Genomic DNA, 21,674 nt, shown 5'->3' on the forward strand with positions numbered 1-21,674 from the left:
GGGCCCAATCCTGGGCCTCACTCAGCGGGTTAAGGATCCAGCATTGCTGTGAACTGCAGTGTAGGTTGCAGACATGGCTCGGATCTGGCATAGGCTGGCAGCTGCAGCTCCAACTTGACTCCTAGTCTGGGAACTTCCATGAGCAGTTTGAATGCAGCAGTATAGTAAAGGAATTACTTACCTTGACATATTTTACTCTAGAAATTCAAAGACGATCTAACAATTATCAAAGCCAATAACGTATTGAATTTTTCCAAATTGTTGCAGAGATGGGACACCCCTCAACTTAGTGTCAGTGGTTATGGGGGGTGCCCAGGTGTCAGAGACCCATTTAACTTAACATGCTCCCTACACCAAATAAGACATTAGAACTGAGATGTGTGCTGAGGCCAACTGTAATTCTAGCCAAAGCAATGTGTGTTTGGGGAATCTGTATTTAGTTAGCAAGAAGAAGGGAAGGAGTTTTCAAGGGAGGAGATTTCACTGTTGTGTTGAACTTCATTGGCCAGCCTCATAAGCCCAACTAAAGCAAGCTTGAACAAAAAGAAATATATGTTGGCTCATTTAACTAAAAAAAATCCAGGGTGGGCTTCAGGCATGGCTGAATCCAGGTGTTCAAATTATGTTGCTACAAATAAATCTTTATCTATCTCCCCACCCATTGAAGAAAAATGCACAGAAAGTTCTGAGGACCAGGGATAGCAAGATATCCCAAGAACCAAGAGAGCAGAGCATTCAGAAAAAGAAAGCGATCCATGGGGTTAAATGCAAGAGGTGTATCCAGTAAAATAAGAATTTAAAGAGGTCCTCAGATTTGGTGATAGAAGGTCACCAATGTCCTTAGCAAGAGAAATTTCAGTGTTGTTCCAGGGAGGAGAGCAGATCAGAATTGAATTGAAAAGAAAATGGTATGTGAGGAAATAGTAAAAGAGAAGTGTAGATTAATCTTTTGAGTTATTTGAATGAAAAGAAGTGGAGAGAAAGGACAAGGTTAAAAGTTTTTGTTTTTTTAAAGGATGGGAGAAATGTAGGTATTTTCCAGCTCACAGGAATGGAGCAGTGGAGAAGGCAAGGTCAAAGGTATAGCAGAGAAGTGATATTACAGAGAGAGCTTTCCTTGGTTGGGGAGTATGCAACCCATTCCTAAAGAGGCTGTTACTCCTTTCTCCCCAGCAAGACGGCTGAGTCCTTAGTGTCAATCTGACTCCTGCTCATTCTTTGCTGCTTCCTGGATGACCTCAGGAATTGGAGAAGTGTATCCATCAGGGAATTTCTAAAGCATCCATTGCTGTATTTAGATCCTTCCCCATAGTTAGCTGGATAACCTTGAGTAAATCACTCTCTTTCTGGGTTTCCTGTAAGAGGGTGACCTCAATGTTCTTAGAGGCCCTTCCGTTCCAACATCACTTTGAAGTTAGGTTTTGAGTAGCCTAGGGGCAGATTGTGAGAGGACTGTGGAGTAGAACTAAAATAGAAATAGAAAGGAAATGACAGGAGCTTCGTAAACAATAACGCTACCTTTTAGGAATATGTCTTTCTAATCTACAAAGTTCTAGGGAAGTACTTAATGACTCTCAAGGTCACTTTCATTTTTAAATAATTGTTTGAAAAATAATGTTTAGGAGTTCCCCTCGTGACTCGGTGGTTAATGAATCCAACTAGAAACCATGAGGTTGCGGGTTCGATCCCTGGCCTTGCTCAGTGGGTTAAGGATCCAGCGTTGCCATGAGGTGTGGTGTAGGTCACAGACATGGCTTGGATCTGGCCTTGCTGTGGCTCTGGTGTAGGCTGGCAGCTACAGCTCAGATTAGACCCCTAGCCTTGGAACCCCCATATGCCGCAGCTGCGGCCCTGGAAAAAGACAAGAAAGAAAGGAAGGAAGGAAGGAAGGAAGGAAGGAAGGAAGGAAGGAGGGAAGGAAGGAAGGAAGGAAGGAAGAAAATGTTTACAACTTTCTTCTTTAATCGCAAAAATAATACCTATTCAGTGAAGAAAACCAAGGGCAGAACATTAAAACAACCACAGTCTTACTGCCAGAGGTAAGGTCCATGCTCAATTCCAGAACTTGGTATATGCCCATCGGGTGTGGGTGATGTGGGGAGGGACACTAGGGATGGGTTGCCTTTTCTACGCAACCTCTCCCGCTGCCATTCACTCCTCCTTGGATGGCAAAGCCCTGGTTTGATTGGGGTTCAACCTCCTTGTGGCCACTGGCCCAGGGGAAGCACTCCCTCTACCTCACAGCTCCAAGGAATCCAACCATGATTGGTCAAAGATGGCAGCAGTCTCCTATCTCTCTCCTGTGATTGGTTTAGGCATGGACATGTGATACAGTTTTGGCCAATGAGGTACAGGGGGGAAAACTTGGCTGGAATGTTTCTCTTGCTCTAAAAGATCCACAGGAGGTGGTGGTCCTCTTTCTGCCTTGAACTGGCTCTGGGAGAGGGAGATTCTGGAAACTACTGCAACCATCTAGCAAGCAGGAAGGAACTAGGTCCTGTTCCAAGTTCAGCAGGAACCAACAGCCAGGAAGAAACCCAGATCCTGGAAACATTATTGAGCAACTTAATTAGCCAGCTCTTATCTTTGGACTCCTGGAATGTGAGCTAATGAATTGCCCTTATTGTTAGAACTTTTATTATTATTATTATTATTATTATTATTATTATTATTATTATTATTATTATGGGCTGCACCAGGGCATATGGAAGTTCCCCTGCCAGGGATTAAATCCAAGCCACATGTGCGGCAACACCAGATCTTTAATCCGCTGAGCAGGGAGGAGGATTGAACCCAAGCCCCAGCAGCTACCCTGCCGCAGAGATGTTGCTAGATCTTAACCCACTGTGCCACAGTGGGAACTCCTGGAAGGACTTGTAGACAGGTGTTTTTTATTTGCAGCTGAAAGCATTCAAACTGTTGTAAATAGGATTATATTGCATTATTATTTCCAACATGCTCTTTTCATTTAGTAATAAACCATGAACTTTTTCACAAGTCAGTAACTTCTTGTTTGTAATAGGATTTTTAATAGCTGCATTGTATTCAATATATTATGAGGTATGTAGGTGTTATTATTTTTTTTTACCATGGTAAATAATGATGTGATGACATCCTGTGCACACATCTTTGAATATTTATCTGGTTTAGGGACAGTTTTCTCAGAGTAAAATTACTGGGTAAATAGTATATATAATATTAAGATTTTTCCCCTTAAATTTCCCTCCAAAACTTTACATTGATTTAGAATTATACCAACCAAGTATGAATATGCCCATTTCCATCTTCCCATTGTAACTGACTTTTCTTATTAGCATTCCACTTTTTTCACCGACTATAATATACATACAGAAAATCGCACAAATCATATTTAAGGCTTTCGAATTGTACTCTCCATACAATCAACACCCAAATCAAGAAATAGTTCATTTTGGAGTACCCATTGTGGCTCAGTGGTTAACAAACCCGACTGGTATCCATGAGGATGCAGGTTCAATCCCTGGCCTTGCTCAGTGGGTTAAGGATCTGGTGCTGCTGTGGGATAGGCTGGCAGCTACAGCTCCGATTTGACCCTTAGCCTGGGAATCTCCATGTACCATGGGTGGAGCCGTAAAAAGACCAAAAAAAAAAAAAAAAAAAAAGGAAAAGAAAAGAAAAGAAAAAGAAAAAGATATAGGTCATTTCCGGCCCTAGAAGGCCCCTTGGTGCCTCCACTCAGCCAATACTCCCCCGAGGCAACCATTACTCAGATTCTATCACAAGTTAGTTTCGCCAATTCTCGCCAACTCTAAAACGGAATTACCTGGGATGTAGGTTTTTATGTCTACTCCTTTTGATCATCATTGTATCGGAGATGCTCTGTATTATTGAGAATACAGAGGTTTGCTGCTTTCAATTCCATGTAGTGGTCCCTTGTGTGAATACACCCGTGATCCATTTTACTGTTGATTGACATTTAACTTTTGTCCAGCTCCTGGCTCTTTGGAACGAAGCTACTAAAAGCATGTTTTTCTTTTTCTTTCTTTCTTTTTTTTTTTTTTTTTTTTTTTTTTTTTTTTTTTTGCTTTTTAGGGCCGCACCTGTGACATATGGAAGTTCCCAGGCGAGGGGTTGAATCCAGGCTGCAGCTGCGGCAGCCTCAGCAGCAGGTGATCCAAGCCATGTCTGCAACCTACACCACAGCCCAGGGCAACGCCGGATCCCTTACCCACTGAGCGAGGCTAGGGTTCGAACCCACATCCTCATGGATACTAGTCAGGTTCATTTCTGCTGTGCCACAAAGAGCGCTACTCAAAGCACTTTCGTACATTTTTGGATGGACACATGTATAGCAATATCTCTTGGGTAGTTACCTAGGATTCAAACTGCTTGATGATGGGGTAGGTGTATGTTTAACTTTATACAAAATTTTCAGAGTTCTCCAAAGTAATCGTATCTGTTTACTTTCCCCAAAACAATATATGAGAGAGTGCCAGGGGTTCCACGTAACTGACAAGACTTAGTATTGCCAAGCTTTATTTTTATCCATTTTAGAGGATGTGTAGTAATGTCTCATTGTGGTTTTAATTGGCCTTTTCCTGATGAATAGTGATGGGGGCACCTTCTCATGTGTTTATTGGCCGTTTGGAGATCCTGTCTTATGGAGAGCTGAAGTTTCGTGCCCAGCGTTTAGTTGCGGTGGGTTTTTGGCCTTATTTTATTTATTTTTCAGGTATGTGTATTGTGAATATCTTCTCCCAGCATATGATGATTTGCTTTTTCACTCTCCTGATGTCTTTTAATGAACAGAGATTCTCCATTTTAATGAAGTCTCTGTGATAATTCAGGTTTTTTGCATTTTATTTAAGATGTTTTTTGCCTATCCCAAGGTCATAAAGACATTATTCCATGTTTTCCTCTAAAAGCCTTATTGTTGGAGTTCCCGTCACGGCTCAGTGGTTAACAAACCTGTCTAGTATCCGTGAGGATGCAGGTTTGATCCCTGGCCTCGCTCAGTGAGTTAAGGATCCAGCGTTGCCCTGAGCTGTGGTGCAGGTCGCAGACATGGCTTAGATCCAGCGTTGCTGTGGCTCTGGCATAGGCCAGCAGCTACAGCTCCTAGCCTGGGAACCTCCAGATGCTACAGGTGCGGCCCTAAAAGGACAAAAATAAAAAATTTTTAAAAAGTAAAATAAAAGCCTTATCGTTTTGTTTTTTATATTTAGATCTATGAGCCATTTCAAATTAATTGTGTAAAGTATGAGGTAGGGATCAAGTTTGTTTTTACCCATATGGAGAGCCAATTGATGTAAGAGTATTAGAACATTTACGGTTTTTGGTGTTTTTTTTTGGTCTTTTTGCCTTTTCTAGGGCCGCTCCTACGGCACATGGAGTTCCCAGGCTAGGGGTCTAATTGGAGCTGTAGCCACTGGTTTACACCAGAGCCACAGCAACGTGGGATCCGAGCCGAGTCTGCAGCCTACACTACAGCTCACAGCAACACTGGATCCTTAACCCACTGAGCAAGGCCAGGGATCGAACCCAAAACCTCATGGTTCCTAGTCGGATTCGTTAACCACTGAGCCAGGACGAGAACTCCTAGAACATTTATGTTTAAAGCATCCATTACCCCCTGAAATGCAGTGGCCCGTTGTCAAAAGTCAATTGACCCTATAAATTGGTCTGTTGCTGACTCTGTCTCACTTTATTCTCGATTGGTTCATCCTTGTGCCAAAACCACGTGGTCTTCTTCATCCCCGTAGCTTTACGTTTGAAGTATTAATACACAGTGGTGTCACTGCTCAGGCTTTGTTCTTCTTCGGGACCCTTTTGGCTATTCTGGTTTCTCTGCATTCCCTTGCATATTTTAGAATCAGATTTTCCCTTTCCTTCTAGGATTTTGATTGAACTGGTACTGAATTGATAAATCAGTTAGGAGAGATATTGGTACTTGGAGACAAGCAGTATTGAGTCTTCCTATCAATAAATACAGAATGTCTATTTTTATGTCTTATTTACCTTCTTTCAACAATGATTTATAGTTTTCAGTGTGGGTATCTTACAGTTTTTCATTATTTTTATGCTTAAGCATTGGATTTTTAAAGTCCACTTTGACTGATAGTTTTTAAAGTTCTAGTCCCAATGTTTTACTATTATATAGAAATACAATTAATTTACAAAAGTCACCTCGTTTAAACAACTTCTCCAAATTTGCTTATTAATTCCTCTGAATGGTTCCTAGATCCTCTTGAATTTTTAATGTGCACCATCCCTGTCATATGTGAAAAATGCTAGTTTTACATTTTATTTTCCAATCATATTCCTTTTGTTTCTTTTTCTAGTCTTATTTCACCGACTAGGATCTTCAGCGCAATACTGAACAGAGGTGGTGATTACGCCCTTCTTTGTCCTATTCCTAATATCAGGGGAAAGGATTCACTATTTCACCATTAAAAGATGTGTGTTTTTGTAGATACCAGTTTAGAGTAAGAAGTGCCTTTCTATTCCTATTTTTCTGGTAGTTTATTGCATAAGTATTACATTTTGTCAAATAATATTTCTCTATCGAGATGATTATGTAATTTCCCTTTCTTATTCTGATAACAAAGTAAATTGCATTTGTAGAATTTTAAAGCAACCATGCCTTCTTGGAATAACCAGCACTTAGTCATGATATGTTGCATTTTTTTATATGTCACTGGATTTAATTTGCAAGTATTTTACTTGAGATTTTTGCATTTATATTTAAAAGAGATATTGACTTGTGATTCTCTTTTTCTTTCTTGTAATATATAGCTCTTCCCCAGCTTACGATGGGGTTACATCTCACTGAAGCCATCATTAATTGAAAATATCCATGAGTTAAAAATGCAGTTAATAGACCTAAACTATTGAGCATCATAGCTTAGCCTAGCTTACTTTAAATGTCCACAGAACACTTACATTAGCCTATAGTTGGGCAAAATCATCTAAGCAAGGTCTATTTTATAATAAAATGTTGAATATGTCCTGTAATTAAATACTGTACTGAAAGCAAAAAACCGAATTGTTGTCTCGGCACAGAACGGCCCTAAGTGTGTTGGTTGTTCCCCTTGGTGCTCACGTCTTTGGCCGCGAGCTGCATCTTCCTGCCACCACCCGGCACCACAGGCCTTCATGGACCACGTGTCCCCAGCCCAGGGAAAGATCAAAATTCAAAATACAGGAGTTCCTGTCGTGGCGCAGTGGTTAACGAATCCGACTAGGAACCATGAGGTTGCGGGTTCGGTCCCTGCCCTTGCTCAGTGGGTTAACGATCCGGCGTTGCCGTGAGCTGTGGTGTAGGTTGCAGATGCGGCTCGGATCCGGCGTTGCTGTGGCTCTGGTGTAGGCTGGTGGCTACAGCTCCGATTCAACCCCTAGCCTGGGAGCCTCCATATGCCGCAGGAGCGGCCCAAGAAGTAGCAACAACAACAACAACAACAACAACAACAACAAAAAAAAAGACAAAAGACAAAAAAAAAAAATTCAAAATACAGTTTCTATGAATGCCTATTGCTTTTGCACCATCATAAAGTCAAAAAAATCATAAGTCAGGAACTATCTATATAATAAAATGTTAAATTTCGTTATCACAGTTATGTTGGCTTTATAAAACAAGCTTGGACGTGTTTTCTCTTTATTTGCTGAAAGAATTTGTATAATATTGGCATTATTTCTTCCTTAAATATTTGGGAGAATTCACTGGGAAAATACCTGGTCCCAGAGGTTTCTTGGTAGGAAATTCTTTTTTTTTTTTTTGTCTTTTTTGTCTTTTTGCCTTTTCCTAGGGCCGCTTCCGCCGCATAATGAGGTTCCCAGGCTAGGGGTCTAATAAGAGCTGTAGCCCCCAGCCTACACCAGAGCCACAGCAACGTGGAATCCGAGCCGCGTCTGCAATCTACACCACAGCTCACGACAATGCCTGATCGGTAACCCACTAAGCAAGGCCAGGGACCGAACCCGCAACCTCATGGTTCCTAGTCAGATTCGTTAACCACTGCGCCACGACAGGAACTCCTGTTCTTCTTTTCTAATGTAAGCAGTTAATGGCACAAATTTCTTTTTCAGCCCTGCTTTAGCTACAGTCCACACATTTTGAAACAGATTTTATTATTCGGCCAAAGAGTTTTAAATTTTTTTCTATAATTTCTTCTTGGGCCAATGAATTCTTTAAAGTTGTATTATTTGATTTCCAATTATGTAGGAATTTTTAAAGATATCTCATTGTCGCTAATATCCGATTTAATTCCGTTGTTGACAGAGACTACACTTTCTAAGATTTCAATCTTCTGAAATTTTACGAGGCTTTTTTCCTCAGGCCCAGCATATAATGGATCTTAGTAAGTCTTCTACATGCACTTGCAAAGGACATGTATTGTAGTTGTTTGGTATAGTATTCTATAAATGACAATTAGAGAAAATTATTTTGTCATCTTATTCATATCTTCTACATCTTAACTGATTTTTAGTCTATTTGATCCCTCAGTTTCAATGAAAGGAGTATAATGTTTCCAAATCAGATTGTAGGTTTTGCTATTTCTCTCTTTAGTTTGTCAGGATTTTCTTTTTCCTCGTGTGTATTGCAGCTGTGTAATGAAGAATGCATATGTCTGTAATTTGGTGCTTTTAACTTTGTGACATACGCTGCCCCAGCTGATATTGTTTGTTTTAAAATATGTTTGATCAGATGTTAATATTCCTGCCTCCAGCTTTCCAGCGCTTGCATGGTTTCTCTTTTCTCCATCCTTTTACTTTCAGCCTTGCTGTATCTCTGTATTGAAAACGTACCTCTCACTTACAGCATATAGTTGGGACCTGCTCTTTTACCCAGTCTGATAATCTCTGCTTCTTAATGGGAGTATTTAATCCATTTGCATTTAATGTAATTATTGATATAGTTGAATGCAGATTTATCCATTTTGCTATTTATTTCCCATTTGTCCCATGCATCTTTTACTCCTGTTTCTCCTTTCTTGTCTTCTTTTGAGTTAAACATTGAAAAAAATAACCTTTTTTTGGAGTTCCCGCTGTGCCTTAGTGGAAACTAATATGACTAGTATCTGTGAGGATGCCGGTTCAATCCCTTGGCTCAATCGGTGGGTTAGGGATACAGCATTGCCATGGTGTAGGTCGCAGACACAGCTCAGATCCCGAGTTGCTGTGGCTGTGCTGTAGGCCAGCAGCTGTAGCTCCGATTTGACCCCTACCCTGGGAGCCTCCATATGCCATGGGTGCAGCCCTAAAAAGCAAAATAATAATAATAAGAAGACACCCCCCCCCTTTTTTTTTCTGTTTATAGCTGCACCTGCAGCCATGGCAACACTGAATCCCAGCCACAGCTACAACTTACGCCATAGCTTACTGCAACATTGGTTCCTTAGCTCACTGAACAGGGCCAGGGATCCAACCCTCATCCTCACAGAGACAACACCAAGTCCTTAACCCACTGAACCACAATGGGAACTCCTAAAAAATAATCTTTTAATTTCTCAATTGACCCATTATTTTGTAGTATGTGCTCTGGGGATTTTAGTATGTGGCCTGAGGTTATCAGCGACATTGTATCACTTCACATCAAAGGTAAGAACTTTGCAAAAATCTCCTGGTTGTGTTGCTTTTATCATATATATTACAACGATATACATTATAAACTCCATAATACAATGGTATGACTTTTAAATAAAGAGAATAAAATATGTCTTTCTTTAATAACTACTTACATGTTCGCATGTTGGGAGTTCATCCCTTGCTGTAAATCTAAGTTTCCTTCAGGTGTAATTTCCCTTCAGCTTGAAGGACTTGCTTTCCTATTTCTAGTTGAACAAGCAGCACTGCTGGCAGTGATTCTCTGAGTTTTCATTTATTTCAAAGATCTATTACTCATGTTTAAAGGATTATTTTTCTGGATATGCAATTCTGGATTCATTATTTTTCACTCTTTAGTAAAATCATATTTAAAATAGTTTTAAAAAATATTTTGTTCAGTGTGTATAATTATTACCCGAAGGAATGTTTAATTCGATGAAAGCCATTTCACCATTACTTGAGATAGAATCAAACCACTCCATTTTAATTACTGATCTTTTGTAACACATTTTAATAACTGTCATGCATATTTCACTCTTTTTCAATGTTTTATTGAGAACTGATGATTTATTTATTCCTCCAGGTAAACTTTACGCTTACTTTGTTGTGCTTCCGAAAAAACAAAAGCCCAGACCTCTTTGGAGGGTTGCTGCCTGCTGAGTGGTGACACCTCTGGAACTCAAAGGAGAGTCTCAGCACAGCTGTCACTTAGACTTCTGGGAAGATGGTGCTGGTTGGCTGCTGGTGGCACCTCATATGGGGCTGGGACTCTGACCCCTAAGGAAATGGGTTCCTTCCCTCTTTGTTTCTCCCTTGAGAACAAAGATTTCTAAAGCAGCACAGTTCAAAGTCATGGGGGCAAGAAGCAAAAATTCTGCCAGTGGTTAACAAGTAGACAAGTGAAAGAAGCTACTCCCACTTGGCGTTTCCTGCCCAGGTTCTATGGATGGGGAGGAATGCTTTATATTGGCTGCTGAGTAAAAGCACAGTCTACATCCCAGGAAGACAGAACCTTTAGGATGCGGTCTCTCAAGTAGCATTAACTTGAGTCTTCTGAAGGCCATTCCACCTTTCAGTTAGGCTCCAGTTGGTAGAAGCTTCCAGATGATAGAATATACCATGAGTCTAGTGACTCCCACAGGCCCAAGTCCACTGTCGCTCTTTTGCCATGAAATGAGTATCTTGGTTGGAAGCAGTGTTGAGTGAAAAATCATGATGGCACATAAAACATTCCAGCTGTTTAGAGATGGAGGACATATTGTAGGCAAAGAAGGGAAATAAATATCCAGAATATTGATTTAACAAAAAATAGTGAGACAGTTACGCTGGAAAAAGTGGAGAAAGTGCGTGTGTGCATGTGTGCATGTGTGTGTGTGTGTGTGTGTGTGTGTGTGTGTGTGTTTGGGAGAGGGGAGAACTTAGGGTGGGTTATAAGAAAGCTTCATTCCTCATCATAGTAAGTCAAAGAAGATGTTTAAAATTAAGAAATTGAGAACTAGAACAATAAGCAGATTATTTAGAAATCTGGAGATTGAGCATCAGAGGAAACACCTGAAACAGTCGCAAGGGGGGAGCGGATGAGATGAGAGGAAGCTGCTGAGAACCATTTGACATTTTTAAAACATGGTGTATTACTTTGATTAAAAATTAATGTAAAAGAAAGGAACAAAGAAAGAAACAAAGAAAGAGTAAAAGGAGTTCCCTGGTGGCCTAGCAGTTAAGGATTCTGCTTTGTCTCTGCTGTGGCTTGGGTTCCATCCTTGGCCCGGGAACTTCCGCATGCCACCAGCATGGCCAGAGAAACTAAAGTTATATAAATAGAAAAAAGAATATAACTTGGGTTTGAGTCTAGAGGGTTGTCATTTCCAAGATTCTTGCTGCCTAAGAAACGATGGTTGTCTGCGCTAATCAGCAAAAGACTGCGTCCTCCTTGGAGCACTTTACTGCCCTCTGCTGGAGAACTGAAGTAATACCTCCGTGAACCTGCCAGCGGCTCAGACCCTGAAGGGCAGCCGCTGGGGCTGGGTATGCGGGGCGCTGGGTTAGGAAGCGCCGCCCCGCCCTGGAACGCCACGGATCTGGGGCGCTTTGACCAGGGCTTTGCCTGCAAACCAGTGAGGCTGTTGTGGCCCTGAATCCAGAGCACTGTGGTCTCTCCATCTGGGGGCTGCCACTCACAGATCAGGGGAGAGCCCTTTGGCAGAAATGGCCCCCAGATGCTTGGAGTCAGGTGGTGCCCGGTTCTCAGGGGCATTCTCCGACCTGGCCTCAACTGTGATACATAGAAATTCCTCAAAATCCAGAGCACGGACCTCTTTTTCTTATTCTAATGCTCTTGCCATCCTCATGTCTTTCCCCCCCCCACACACACACCTGCATGGTTTCTGGGTGATTCCAGTCCGGGCTGGGCAGCCCCGGTACCTGTGTCCTACTCCGGCCTGTGCTTTTCTAGCTCCAGCGCTTGGCCTCTGCTTCTGGGCTCTGGGCTCAGAAATGCCCACCCTCCCTGAGGGAGAAGCCGCCCCCTCCCCCAGAAAAGGGAGTGGGCCATTCTTCATGCTGACCTCCGCTTCGCCAGGGCTGCGTGTCCTACCTGCCAGGAATGTATGCGGGCAAAGGGCACAGAGCACAAGCAGGAATGGAGAGATGCCGACGAGGGCCAGCGCTTTGTGTCGCTGAGTTTTCCTGTTCCAGAATCCTGACCGGTGGATGGCCAGTTATCACAGCGGTGCTGAGAACAGGCTCACAGGGGGGCCAGGCACCCACCCGCCCATCTCCTCAATGCTTCCTGCGGAGAGGTGACTTCAGGGAGGTCTGGTCACTGGAACAGGGAGGTGACATCCTTGGGCAGGGAGGCAGCATCCTTGGGCGGAGCTTAGAGAGTAGCGTGGAGTCCGAGACGCAGAAAAAGAAGTCTCTGGAAGGATCCGGGTCAGAAGTACTTCCCCCTCCTTAATCTGCCCCTTTCCATCTTCCATGTCTCCGTCTGGGTTCTGGCCCAGGTCCCCTTCCCCCCTCGATGGCCTCCAAGTATTTGAGGAGAGAAACACGTCCCCTCCCCATCCTTGCGTGACCTCCTCTCTAGGGAAGGTTGATTCATTCGGACTCTTTCAGCTGCAGGCGAGAGAGCTCAGCTCTCACAAGCTTCGATAAAACAAGAGGACTGTATGGGGGCCACCCTGGGATGACCAAGGTGCCACCAGGTCGGGGAGGACAGATGCCCTGTCTCTGAGCTTCCCATTCCCCTGGCTGCACTGCTTTCTCTCCCAGGCAGGGTGGGGACCATGGTCCCTGGCACTGCCCAGCCTCTGTCCTACCTGAAGCAGAGAGAGACCATTGGTCCTGAGGGCTTTAAGGCACTGGTCAGGGTTGACTACAGTTTCAGAGAGATCAAAATTAAAGGCAGCTCAAAAAATATCCCTGTGCACAGATCAGAGGTGAAAGATCAGAGGTCCAGGCTCCCTGGTGGTGGTGGGGACACAGCCTTTTCAAATTCCCAGCCTTGAGTACCCAGAGGTCTATGGCAGTGAACCCGGGTGCCTGCGAAGCCACAGGATGCGCCTGTCTTCTTCCTGGAGAGTCAATTTTGTTCCTTGGAAATAATTTAAAGCACTATTTTTAGATTTACACAAAAACGGAAACATCATGGAGCAGAATGCAGAATCTGTAATTTTGAAACAAAACCCGAGACTTCGAGGAAATTTCACACTGTGTCAGCTGCTTTGGGCTGCCTGCCTGGCCTGCCAGGTAAATGTGTTGATTCTTGCCTGAGCAGGCATTTCCGGGGGCTGCGGGGCAGTGAGAAAGTGCTGGAGCCGAGGCCCTAGGACCCAGTCTGAAGAGCCTGGGTCTCTACCCGGCTGCAGGGCAGGCCTGTGAGGAGATGGGCTCAAGGCCATCAGAGATGGCTGCCCTGGTGGCCCTGGCTGTGCCCAGCCCTGAGCCCCACCCGCCACCGGCTCAACCTCATGCCCAGTGCCCCGGATGTTTAGGGTCACCAGCAGGGCACGACTGCCTATGGAGCCCCGCTCAAAGGCCAGAGCTACAGCCCAGACCCAGCGAGGGGTCCTCGGCCCCAGCAGGACATGTCAGCTGAGACACCGGAAGCAGTTCTGACTCCTCCTGACCCCTCTTCTGGGGCAGCGGGCATGGGGACTGGGTGATCCCTGAAAGAGTTAATCCTAGAAGCCCATGGGCCCAGCCAATTGAAACGGACTCCAGACTTGAACCTGAGCAGGTCCTGGAGACCATCCAGGACCATGGTCACCCCCTCAAGGTGCTGGATGGCGGTGGGGGGGGATGGGGGATCCCAGGTAAGGGGCCAGGGCAAAGGGTGCACAGGGCGCACGGGGGGGAACTGGGACAGCAGCTATTTATCAACTGGTAGGGACATAGGCTGATGTCCTAACAACCTGGTCTGCTGTCCTCGCTGCAGAAGAGCCTTGAACTTGAGTCTGATCCAGGAAGATTAAGGCTCAAATCCAGCCCACGTTTATTGAGCCCCTATTATGTGCTGAGAACTGTGCGGCGAGCCTTCACGTTCTTACCTAGTCTCGTGTGGACGAGAGCACACAAGTCCACTAACATATTAAGATTACAGAGGATGAGGGCATTCCCATCGTGGCTCAGCCGGTTACAAACCTGACTAGCATCCATGAGGATGTGGGTTCGATCCCTGGCCTCACTTGTTGGGTTAAGGATCCGGCATTGCTGTGAGCTGTGGTGTAGGTCGCAGACATGGCTCGGATCTGGCGTTGCTGCTGTGGCTGTGGTGTAGGCTGGTGGCTACAGCTCCGATTTGATTCCTAGCCTGGGAATCTCCATATGCCACAGGTGCAGCCCTAAAAAGCAAAAAAAAAAAAAAAAAAAAAAAATTAATGTGAAAACAGGAGAAGCCAGTCAAAGAACCTGACAGGTAGATTCCCATTCCCCCCCACCGCCGAGTCCCCAATCAGCTAGAGGGTGGGTATTTTCTTAAAGGCAGATGGTGTGACAGCCGAGCCATCTGCTCCTGGCTTCCCCTTTGCCCCTCTCTGTTCTGGCTCGTCAATTCTCCAAAGACGGTTTTCTTTAGAATCACACCACGTGGTTGTACACGCAAAACCACGCGCATGCATGTTGGGCGGGGTAGGGGAGGGGGATTCAGGGGCTTTCAGGAGTGGTTTTGTCTCAGTTTTTGCCTCACTGATTTAGAACATGCCCTAAAATAGCCTATGGCTCTACGACTAGAATCACCCCCGTTTTGCAGATGAGCAAGTCATTCATCCAAGCTCACACAGCTGGTGGAGACCAGCGTCACGCCAGGGCCGTCAGACCCCGTGACCTTGGGCTTGCCATCCCCGCAGTGCCCGGCCTTTGCGTCCCATCATTTGCTGAGCCACTCGTCTGTGCCCTGACACACCCGGACCCGGTGGCCCCCAGGCAGACCTGACAGAGCACTGTGCTTCTGAGCGTGTAGGTGTGGGCGTTTATGTGTCACTGCCCAGCTGAGGCTCCCAGGCCCCTAACCCCAGGCAGGTGCCCATGACAGCTACCTTCAGCCAATTGGCCTTACCCAACCGCCAAGCCCAGCACACTCCGCCAGTCTGCTCTCCTGCTCTGGGACAAGAAACGGTTCTGGCTTTAGCTTTACCCAACCTGCTCCATCTCTCTGCCCTGGAGCCTCATTCTCAGCACCTGCACTCTGCTCTGGATGGGCTTCCCTGCTTGCGGTCACCCGGTCAGAGCTCCATCTCAGGTCCCCTTCCGTAGGATCAGCAGGGAGCCCAGCACCTGAGTGGAGCTGCGTTGCTTCTGGCGGTGTAATTAGCGTTGCATCCTGGAAGCTCAGGCTGCTGGCTTTTCTATAAAAGCGTTGTCTCTGGGCGAGGTGGTGTGGCAGATGGACTTTCTAAAGACGGTCACGGCAAAATCTCCCACCCACATGTTCTTCTTACAGTGTGACCCTGGCACCACTGCCATCGAGTGGGGGAGGCGATGACCTGGGGAGACCTTGGCGACTGCTTCATCCAGTAAAATGTGCTAGAAGGAGTTGCCGTTGCAGCTCAGCAGTGAAACGAACCAGACTAGTATCCATGAGGACGCGGGTTGGATCCCTGGCCTCGCTCAGTGGGTTAAGGATCTGGCGTTGCCATGAGCTGTGATGTAGGTCACAGATGCGGCTCGCATCCCGTGTTGCTGGGGCTGTGGTGTAGACCCGCAGCTGTAGCTCCGATTTCACCCCTAGCCTGGGAACTTCCATATGCTGCAGGTGTGGCCCTAAAAAGACAAAATAAAATAAAATAAAATCACAATATGTGCTGGAAGATGCCGTGTGACTTCAGAGGCTCGATCTGAGTAATGCCATGTACACTCGCCTCGCTCCCTTGGGACGCTCCCTCTTTGAATCCAGCTGTCATGCCGTAGGGCAGCCCAAACGTACCTGTGCAGAAAGACCTCATAGAGAGGACGCCCCAGCATTCTAGCCACAGCCAGGGATGACCTGAGAGGGACCTGTGAGTGAAGATCCCTGTACTTCCCACTCTGCCATCAAGTCAGCCCCAGCCTTCAACGCCAGGCCGAAGCCCCAGGCGTCATGAAGCAGAGACGGCTCTTTCCCCTGTGCCCTGTGCAGATGTCTAAGCCACAGAAGCCCCAATCCTAATGAGAAGGCTGTCTGAGGCACTCCGTCTGGCGATGGGTTGTAACACAGCGATGCTAATCGCAACAGAAGGGTAGTGAAAGAAGCAACAAAGAAAAGCATCCGCTTGCCTCAGGCTGCTAAGGGGTCCAAGGAGGCAGGAGCAGAGAGGAGCTGGGAGCCAATCCCTGCACCCGAGGGCACCCCCCAAGAGATGCCAGAGCCTCCAAGGGGAAGGCTGTCACGGCACACCAAGCGAGGATGGACCCCAAGCTGGGGCGGTTAACCTGGGCAGAAACTCCTGGGCCTGGGCATGCCCAGGACATGGGACCACCTGCCTCCATGGCCCATGTGCACTTGAGCCTGTGATGACCCCTGGAGGCCCTTTCCTCATCTTTGGGGCTGCAGAAACCTCTGTTCTGTGTGATCCTCGGAAGGGAAGATTCCATCATGGGTAAGCCCAGGAGGAGGAGGAGCTCAGAAGACATTTTGGAAGAAAATTTGAAATGGGTGATTTCTTGCACACCTGAGTTTGAGGAGTAAGCGTCTGCCCAGGGCCGCGGGCTCTGTGTTGCCCGAAGGAACTCACGTTCTGCCCCAAGCCAACCTGGCAGATGCTCGTGGTCTGAGATGTTTGACCCTGATCCAAGAAGAGCCCTTTGTCCTGTTTACTCTGTAACCCTCGCCTTTGGCAACAAGCACTTTGTAAGGGGTTCAGACATGCTGCCCACCAGAGGGGAGGGGCATCTGGGGAGAGCCAAGGGCTGCCTGATTCCCTTCCCGCGGGGCTGGCACAGTGCTGAGCAAGAGGGAGGCGGGGCCAGAGACTGAGGCCTCATTCTGGCAGTTCTCACTGTGACCACCAGATGGCAGCCCAGAGCCACATGGAGCTGCTGGGACAGGCACGCCTAGAGGTAACCTGGGTCTGGAAGCCCAGTTTCCTCCACTGGCTCTGGCATCACCACACCTGGGAGGGGAACCAGCAGGGCCAACTGCGGCTGGGGAGGCCAAGGCTGTTTCCCTGACCTGAATTAACCAAAGGGCTATCACATATTCCTGGATGCCCCACCCACAAACCTCCTCCTAGTTACTCTGCAGCCCGAGGTTTCTGGACTGGTCTTAGAACCCCACACGCCCACATCTTCTCTCCTCTTTCTCTGGCTGTGTTTATGCCACACCTCATCTTGGGGCTGAGGTCTAAGGCGGGAGCTGGGTAGGGTCTGTAGCATCTAAGTCTTAGCCTCCTCATCTGTCAAATGGAAACACTTTTGCCAGTCTGCAAGGTCAACGGGAGGACCGGAGGACTGGGGTGTCTTCACCCCACAGTGTCACTCAGCTTTCACGGTAACCCCAAGCTGCAGGAAGGGCCCATATTCTCATCCCCATTTTGCAGATGAGGAAACCGATCCCTGTGGATGAGAAGCAATGCATCTCCCATCACGGCGCAGCAGAGCCTGGATTTCGACCCATATCTGCCCTGGTTCTCTCCCCTCCCCCACACCCCCATATGCTGCCCTCCTGCCCCTCCCTTCATTGGACCCCTCAGCCCGTTCTCATCCTCTCACCTTGTGAGGGGCCCCTGGTGCCTTGTGACCGGGAAGATCCAGGTCTTCTGAGAACCTGCAATCACTACCCTTGACCTGGCGCTTTGTAGTGCCCGGTGACCCCTGCGCCTGTCCAGACAGCTTCGATGACCTGAGCCCTGTGCAGCCCAGGCTGGCCTGAGGGCAAGTCCCAGGAGAAAAAGTCTAGGATATGGAATTAGATGATCTAGAGCACTTTTTCACCAAGCCTCAATTCTCAGCCATAAAATGTAAGTCAGCTCAAAGGGTTGTTTTAAAACTGGAAGCACAGCTATATTTGAAAGCGCTCAGTGACAAAAGTGGTAACTGTCACCCCTCCTGCATCCTTACCATGTGCCAGACTCCGAGCTAAGCCCCTTTCCTACACGGTCTCACTTAGCTCTCACCAAAACCCTGTAAAGTTGATGGTATTATTGTTTTTATTGTGTGTTTATTGAAATACAACTTACGTAACACACACAAGCCTTACGTGTACAGCTCAGTGACTTTGTACCCACTGTGTCACCACCATCATTATAGAGGCCATTTCCAGCACTGTTGAAGGCCCTCTCGAGCCCTTCAGTCAATGGTAACACTGTAAGTGTTATTTATGCCCATTTTACAGATGAATGAACTGAGGTTCAGGGAGGGATTTGTGCAGAGCTGATATGTGTTGGGACCCAGAGTAGTCTGCCTCCCACCAAAGAGCATGATGGTCCATACTGACTGTAAAACAGTTACTTCCTCCTATTCTCTCCCCTGCTCTCCATTCCCTCGTCTTCCTCTGCCTCCAGTGTTTCCTTCTCCACCCACCACTTACCCCGTAGCCTCTTCTTAAGGGCCGCCTGTTGTAATTTGACAGATTTACCACCAGATGGAGCCAAAGGACGAACTGCGGTATCCGGTCTCGCCTCTAAGGACCTGGAGGCGCTGGGCCTGAAGCGTCGTCAAGGTTTGTGAGCTTTGAGGGTGGGACTGGGGAGCAGAGAAGTCCCTGGTGGTTGTCTTGGGATGACCCCATCATCATGGCAGAGGTGACCCCAACCCAGGCCTCAGTCCACTGATACCCAGACAGACAAGAGGCTAGAAGTGCCAGCTGGGGCTCAGATGGTGATGAGAGACCTGGCTGGGAACAAAGAAACCTAGACTGAAGAGTTACCCCTGTCACATGCTCTCTGAGTCACCTGCCTGCCCGACCCCAGGGCGTGGTTTTCTCCACGGACAAGATAAACTCTTGTCTCTGCATTTGGTATTCCCTGCACCTGGCATGCTCTCCCCTCCACCATCTGTCCATCCAAACAGCTAGTGTAAGAACCCAGTCCAATTGCCGCTTCCCCCAGGAAGGCTTCCCTGACTGCCTTGTTATTGACTTGGTTATCTCTGTTGACCCCTGTGCCATGGCTCAGTGGGAGGGGGACTCACCCGAGGGTCTTGGTGGCCTTCTATCCCTCTTTCTGGGAGTGGCTGGATTGTAAAAGGCAAGAAGGTGGCTTTGCCTTGTGCCAGGTAAGGGGGGAATGTTGAGAGGCCAGCTTGTGTCTTCCCTCATCTGTGTCCTGCTGGCATCTGCCATCTGCAGCCCCTGGAAAGTCAACCTCGCAGAAGAGAAGTCAGGAAGAGTGCTCAGGGCTCATTGACCACACAACAGCCCAGGTCACCCAGCACCTTGGCAATAAGACCTTGGCTCAGGGCTCCCCAGAAGATCCCCCCAGGTCTAAGGACCTGGCCGCACTACTGCCTCTGCTGGAAGTTCCTCTCCATTTCCCTCTGCTGATGGAGCAGACTCAGCAGGGCCTTCTCTCAGTCAGCGAGAGGCTGGGGGCTGTGGGGGAGGGATCTGGAGAAGCTTCCTTCCCAGCTGAAGTCCTTGTGGGGCCCCCACCCAAGCCCTAGCTCATGTCCACTTGTGCCCCTTGTCTTCTGGTGGAAGATACTAGAGCTATAAAACCCCAGCATTTAGGGAGTTCCCTCCTGGCTTAATGGGTTAAGGACCTGGTGTTGTCATTGCTATGGCTCCGGTTATAGCTGTGCTGGTGCAGGTTTGATCCCTGACCTGGAAACTTCTGCATGCCATGGGCATGGCCAAAAAAAAAAAAAAAAAAAAAAAGGCCCAGTATTTGAAGTCAGACTGTCTTGGGTTCAAATTCCTTCTCTGCCACTTATCAACCACTTGACCTTGGCCACATTCTTAAACTTGGAAGTTTCTTAATCTGAAAAATAGAAACAAAAACAGTTTCTACCTCAGGCAGTTGTGTACATTCAGTGGGGGAACACATCCAAACCCACACTGCAGGCCTGGCCCTGTGTTGGGTTGAAGACCGTTCTGTCACAGTTGTGTGAACTTAGTCCCAGTGATAGGGCTTGGCCCATAGGGAGATGGACTGCCTGCTGGAAGGGCTGCACGATGATTGGCTGACGGGCATGCAAATGTGTCTGTGATGTCACTACACACAGACCTATGGAGGAGAGGGCTGCTGCTCAGGGCCCTCTCACCAGCCAGTAGGCGGCAGCAGGTGCTGAGCACCTGTGGGAGGTGTGGCCTTCCTGGAAGGGGAGGGAGTCGGGGCACTGAAAGCTCTAGGCTTCTAGTCAGGAGACCTGGGCTCCAAGTTCCAAAGATGGTGCTGTTTGGACAGGTTGTGAAAAGATGAGTTTTTTTTTTTTTTTTTTTTTTTTTTTGTCTTTGTCTTTTTGTTTTGTTGTTATTGTTCTTTTTGGCGCTCCGCGATATGGAGGTTCCAGCTAGGGTCGAATCGGAGTGTAGCACTGCTACGCAAGCACAGCAACGCGGATCCGAGCCGCGCCACACACAGCTCACGCAACGGATCGTTAAACTGAAGGCAGGACGAACGCACTCATGTAGTCGATTCGTACACTGGCAACGGAATGAATGAGTTTCTTCATCTGTGGCATGGAGGTGGCCCCTCTGTCTGCTTGCTTGAAGGAGTGGGTGTGTGGATCAGGTGAGCTGATGGATAGGACAGGGTTCTGAAAGATGCTCTGAGTATTCAGGCACAGGAAGGACTCAGTCCCCTGGATCTTAGGTGCAAGTGGTCAAGCTGTACAGCTGAGGGTGTGCTCTTTAATTACCCAAACTTTCAAATTTCATTTTAGCCTTTGGTGAAAATGTTTTAAAATATATAATCTATTTCCCTTCTTTATTAAATAAAGTATGTTTCATGTAAGTTGTATTGATACTTTTGAAATCTACTAAATCAGGCCACTTTATTGTGCCTTTTGAAAAAAAAAAAATTAGTCTCATATTGTCAGCTGTCATTGCTCACTGCTATCAGTGTCTCTGCCTCTTAACAGTTCTCCCTTCCCGGCAAACTTCCCACTTCTAATCTGCTGTAGATTTAGGAATCAGACCCTCGACTCTGTCAGCATTGTATGTAAAGTAAGAGTAAATGAGCCTTGAGCAAGAGGGGCTCATGGGTATAGTGTGCAGCTTGAAGGTAGGCCTCTTAGCTGCTTCCTCACACCTGGTCTTGGTTATGAACCCGGGAGTCAGGGTAGAGCCTGTGATCTTAACTAACCATGAGTCATGCCCTCCTCAAGGGCTCTCGTGGTCATATCATCCACTCCACTGCCCCACCCCACCTTTTCTGTGCCCTCCCTCACCAGGTGATCTGCAGCAGCCCCATGGCTGGACACCCTGCCTACCAATGGTTTCTGTCCAGCACCCCAACCCCGCCACTGCACTGCCAGCCATTTTTCAGAGGACAAATCTAATCAGCTGCTTCAATGCTTGAAACCTTTTGCTGTCTCTGCAGAGCTTCAGGATAAAGCTGAACTCCCTAGCTCAGTGCAAGACTCCCCAAGGTCCCACCTTTGGGGATCCTTCTAACCTCTGCTTCCAGCACCCTTTGCAGTAGCCACAGGAACCAATTAGGATGCCATGTTTCTCT

This window comes from Sus scrofa, chromosome 2 (genome assembly GCF_000003025.6).
Source record: "Sus scrofa isolate TJ Tabasco breed Duroc chromosome 2, Sscrofa11.1, whole genome shotgun sequence".
In the NCBI taxonomy this organism is placed as follows: Eukaryota; Metazoa; Chordata; class Mammalia; order Artiodactyla; family Suidae; genus Sus; species Sus scrofa.